Raw genomic sequence first — 6,000 nt, forward strand, 5'->3', positions numbered from 1 at the left:
GAAAGGCGTTGGAATGTGATACATTTTATATTACTCCGCAAAGAGAGAACCTATACTGTAGCTCTCGACTGTTCTGGGCTCCATTTTCTGTGTGATCAAAACAAAAGACTTCAGAGGCCAAGCTCTCGCTCCTTTCTCCAGAAACTATAGAAATGTGTGAAAAAAATTGGTAGTTGATTGTCACCCGCTGTGCCTGCGTTTGATGTAAGTCGGAAGCGAGGGCTTTTTTCCCACTCTCTCTCTCTGCCTGTCCCATTCTTTTTGATCAGCCTTTTCCAATTGGAGTTTAAACAAATTCACCAGCCGCAGAATAAATAAGAGAGCAGAAATGCCAAAATAACAGCAAGTCCCGCCCCTCACCACCACCTATCTAACACAACCCCCCCCACACACACACTGTTAACATACACCTCATAGATGTTATTTCCCTCTCTCCTACTCTCTCCGCCTTGCTCTCTATCCAATCAAATGGGCTTTGGTACTCTAGTGCCAGGGTTTTGCTAGGTCCTCCCAGGATCCATTTGCCAATGCCGTGCGGACGCGTTCATTAGCATCATGTCCGCCTTCATTAGTCTTTGTTTAGAGGCTGAAGGCTTTGTTCCTTTTCCAATTTAACACATTGTCCGTGGTGTTTTCGACAATGTTCTCATCTCTCTGCCTTCCCCTCCCTCCATCTCTTTTGTGCGCTCTCACTCTTTTATTCTCTCTCTCATTCTCTCTTTCCCTCTTGTCTCTGGAGAGGTACATTGTATATTTCACCATCAAATAATACTGAGTGAAGCACAGCTGTTTGGCACTGTGTTGTGCATCACATGCTTCTGTTAAGTGGTGGTTTCAATTTAGTAGGAGGAAAGAGGTTTATTGTAGGATTAGCTATTGGGAAATATAGAGCATTTCACCATGCATTGAGTCACTTCCTGTTTGTGTGTTCTACTGACTAAAGGGTACTATATTGGCCTATCAAACTGGCCCTGTGAATCGTCTGTTTACTGTGGAATGTGATGGTTTTAAGTGGGTGGCCGAGAAGGTACTTGCCGTTGTCGACAGCCACTACCTTTTTAGACACACAGACAACAATAATTACACAATTATAAAAGAGTAGGTTATTGAACTTGATGCTCTTCTAAGTTCCATGTTGTTGACCAAGCCCACTGGGCAAAAACTGGTTGAATCAACGTTGTTTCCACGTACTTTTAACCAAAAATGAAATGACATTGAATCAACATGGAAAACTGATTGGATTTGCAAAAAGTCATCAGTGTCTTTTTTTATTTTTTTCACCCAACTTTTAACCTAAATCTAATGACAGGGTGACATGTTTGGTTGATTTCAGGTTGAATTCACGTTAGTTGACAACTCAACCAAATGCAAATCAAAACTAGACGTTGAATTGACGTCTGTGCCCAGTGGGATGCTTTGTTACGGTTTCCATGCTCATTACATGCGTACTCCATGTGTGCATACCAATCGAACATAACTATAACTTCTCTCTTTCTCTATACTTGTGATTGTCTCCGAAGATGGCTGGCAGCCATTGTTATCCCAGAATCCTCTTCTGGTGCGCTGGCTCTCACATCCCCTGTCCAAAATTGCCCCTTCCTCTGCTACCCCCTCTTCCACCTCCTCCTTCATGGGCTGTCCTCCAGTCGTCTGTGATCCTGTTTCACACCGCTGGTCTGCGTCCGCCTTTTCCCCACCAAGGCTGTTTTATCTCTCCTGCGGGGTCTTAGCAGGGCTCTGCGTGTGGCTTAAAAACATGCGGCCTTGCCAGCAAGGCCCAGAGAAGTCTCCACAAATACCAATACTCTTTTGACAGTAGGAAGAAAACTCTTTTCATTGCTTTTTGTTGGTTTGTGGGGCAAATCTGTAGCTACATCAAACTGTTGTTTACCAGTAGGTCTCTGGCTCTTCAAAATTGACAGCGTGTTAACCCTTTGAGCTAAAGCCAAGATTGTAGCTCCAGGAGGCAATTGCTGTCTTTAGGTCAAAGGCAAGGTGACATCACAACCTGACTGTCAATGCCTGACTAGAGATGTAGACTAGCGCCCTTTACAAATGTCTGGCATCACACATACCTTCAACATAACTAGGCAGTGCAAATAGTTTAGCAGATGGCTTACTTCCTGTTCAAGTAAAATAAAAGTAAAAGAATTTGTAACATGCTTTGTAGACAACAGGTGTAGACTAACAGGGAAATGCTTACTTACGGGTCCTTTTCCAACAATGCAGAGTTAAAAATATGATAAAGGAATAATACATGGTGAATAAGGAATAGAAATAACATGTAAAAATAGCATGGCTATATACAGGGAGTAGAACAATATCATGGCTATATATAGGGAGTAGAACAATAACATGGCTATATACAGGGAGTAGAAGTAGTAAGTCGAGGTAATTGAGGTAGCTATGTACTCTACATACAGTATAGGTATTTGTAAAGTGACTAGGCAACAGAATAGATAATAGACAGTAGCAGCAGTGAGTGTGTGTGTGTGTGTGTTTTGGGGTGTCAGTGTAAGTACTGTATGTATGTATGAATGTGTGGGTAGTGGCCAGTGTGTGTCCATAGAGTTAGTGCAAGAGAGTTAGTGCAAAAAAGGGTCAATGCGTTTAGTCCGGATAGCCATCTGATTAGCTGTTTAGCAGCCTTGTTTAGAACTACAGCCCTGTCGATGTGAATGAGGGCATGCTCAGCCTTCCATTTCCTGTAGTCCACAATCAACTCCTTTGTCTTGCTGACGTTGATGGAGACGTCAGCAAGACGTCTCCTCTCTATAGGCTGTCTTATCGTCGTCTGTGATCAGGCCTACCACCGTCGTGTCGTCGACAAACTTAATAATGGTGTTGGAGTCGTGTATGGCCACGCAGTCGTGGGTGAACAGGGAGTACAGGAGGGAACTAAGCACGCACCCCTGAGGGGCCCCCTTGTAGATGGTCAGTTTGGGGGATGTATTGTTGCCTACCCTCACCACCTGGGGCCAAGCCCATCAGGAAGACCAGAATACAATTGCAGAGGGAGGTGTTCAGTTATTTTCAGGTCATTCCAGAGATGTTCGATCGAGTTCAAGTCCGGACATTCAGAGACGTCCCGAAGCCACTCCTGTGTTGTCTTGGCTGTGTGCTTAGGGTTTTTGTCCTGTTGGAAGGTGAACCTTTACCCCAGTCCTAGTACCTGCGCATTCTGGAGCAGGTTTTTTATCAAGGATCTCTCTGTACTTTGCTCCCTTCGTCTTTCCCTCAATTCTGACTAGTCTCCCAGTCTCTCCCACTGAAAAACATCCCCACAGCATGATGTTGCCACCACCATGCTTCACCTAGGGAAAGCAAAGTACAGAGAGGTCCTTGATAAAACCTGCTCCAGAGCACTAAGGCAATAGGACTGGGGTAAAGGTTCACCTTCCGACAGGACAGAAACCCTAAGCACACAGCCAAGACAACACAGGAGTGGCTTCAGGACATGTCTTTGAATGTCCGAACTTGAACCCAATCAAACATCTCTGGAATGACCTGAAAATAGCTGTGCAGCGACGCTCCCCATCCAACCTGACAGAGCATGAGAGGATCAGCAGAGAAGACTGGGAGAAACTCCCCAAATACAGGTGTGCCAAGCTTGTAGCGTCATACCCAAGAAGACTCAAGGCTGTAATCACTGCCAAAGGTGCTTCAACAAAGTACTGAGTAAAAGGTCTGAATACTTATTTCCGTTTTTTAAATGTATAAATTTGCAAAAATGTCTAAACCTGTTTTTGCTTTGTCATTATGGGGTATTGTGTGTAGATTGATGAGGGATAATTTTTTTCAAATCCATTTTAGAATAAGACTGTAACGTAACAAAATGTGGAAAAATTCAACGGGTCTGAATACTAGCCTATTGGCATGGAGGTGGCGTCTAATTGTAGATTTGGAGACTTGGTGACCCTAAGATGCGACACACACACACACAACACACACACACACAAACAGGGCTATTTAACCCGGGGACTGTAACCTAAAGACTTTACCCTCAGAGACTGTGGCTTCCAATCTGACCACTTTCCTGCTCTTGTCTGGTGAAGAGGCCATTTTAATAGCTTACAGCCAGTGCCCTATCAGGCAGCTGAGTGTAGTGAGGATGGAGATAAGGCTGACATGGAGTCAGGCGTGAGTAACAGGATAAGACGACCACAGAAAAACGGGGGTTGAGTCTTCCTCAAGGGAAAACACTGGCCTCAGGAATGCTGCGAAATATTAATAAGGAGACCCCATTCAATTAATTAAAACTAACATTGTTCCTTGGGTTCCGGGAGCCAGCATGAATAGCATGAACTATCTGGTAGTCAAATGCTGTGATATAGCCGTCAATGGAATTGACAGTTAAGTGTTTGTATGTTTTGTGTGTGTGCAGGCGTGCCGTGCATGCATGTGTTTGTGTGTGTATTATTATAAAAAATAAAAAATTCGACCACTTTTTTAATTTGTTTTGTCGTAATTTGTTGAGTTTTGCAGGTACAATATAAATTTAAATTAATATATTTTGGCTGCCACTGAAAAGAAAAACAATAGTAAGAAATACATATATAGAAATTACCATATTGAGGATATTGTACTAGTAAAATTGGTAGTTAAAGAAAAATAAATAGAGGTGGGCCTACACATTTACATTTACATTTACATTTAAGTCATTTAGCAGACGCTCTTATCCAGAGCGACTTACAAGTTGGTGCATTCACCTTATGATATCCAGTGGAACAACCACTTTACAATAGTGCATCTAACTCTTTTAAGGGGGGGGGGGGGTTAGAAGGATTACTTTATCCTATCCTAGGTATTCCTTAAAGAGGTGGTGTTTCAGGTGTTTCCGGAAGGTGGTGATTGACTCCGCTGACCTGGCGTCGTGGGGGAGTTTGTTCCACCATTGGGGTGCCAGAGCAGCGAACAGTTTTGACTGGGCTGAGCGGGAGCTGTACTTCCTCAGAGGTAGGGAGGCGAGCAGGCCAGAGGTGGATGAACGCAGTGCCCTTGTTTGGGTGTAGGGCCTGATCAGAGCCTGAAGGTACGGAGGTGCCGTTCCCCTCACAGCTCCGTAGGCAAGCACCATGGTCTTGTAGCGGATGCGAGCTTCAACTGGAAGCCAGTGGAGAGAGCGGAGGAGCGGGGTGACGTGAGAGAACTTGGGAAGGTTGAACACCAGACGGGCTGCGGCGTTCTGGATGAGTTGTAGGGGTTTAATGGCACAGGCAGGGAGCCCAGCCAACAGCGAGTTGCAGTAGTCCAGACGGGAGATGACAAGTGCCTGGATTAGGACCTGCGCCGCTTCCTGTGTGAGGCAGGGTCGTACTCTGCGAATGTTGTAGAGCATGAACCTACAGGAACGGGTCACCGCCTTGATGTTAGTTGAGAACGACAGCGTGTTGTCCAGGATCACGCCAAGGTTCTTAGCACTCTGGGAGGAGGACACAATGGAGTTGTCAACCGTGATGGCGAGATCATGGAACGGGCAGTCCTTCCCCGGGAGGAAGAGCAGCTCCGTCTTGCCGAGGTTCAGCTTGAGGTGGTGATCCGTCATCCACACTGATATGTCTGCCAGACATGCAGAGATGCGATTCGCCACCTGGTTATCAGAAGGGGGAAAGGAGAAGATTAATTGTGTGTCGTCTGCATAGCAGTGATAGGAGAGACCATGTGAGGATATGACAGAGCCAAGTGACTTGGTGTATAGCGAGAATAGGAGAGGGCCTAGAACAGAGCCCTGGGGGACACCAGTGGTGAGAGCACGTGGTGCGGAGACAGATTCTCGCCACGCCACCTGGTAGGAGCGACCTGTCAGGTAGGACGCAATCCAAGCGTGGGCCGCGCCGGAGATGCCCAACTCGGAGAGGGTGGAGAGGAGGATCTGATGGTTCACTGTATCAAAGGCAGCCGATAGGTCTAGAAGGATGACCAATGGCTGGCCTTCTTTAGACTAGTTGAGTATCTGGAGCATCAGCATTTGTGGGTTTGATTACAGGCTCAAAATGGCCA

Source organism: Salvelinus namaycush, chromosome 38 (assembly GCF_016432855.1).
Source record: "Salvelinus namaycush isolate Seneca chromosome 38, SaNama_1.0, whole genome shotgun sequence".
Taxonomy (NCBI): domain Eukaryota; kingdom Metazoa; phylum Chordata; class Actinopteri; order Salmoniformes; family Salmonidae; genus Salvelinus; species Salvelinus namaycush.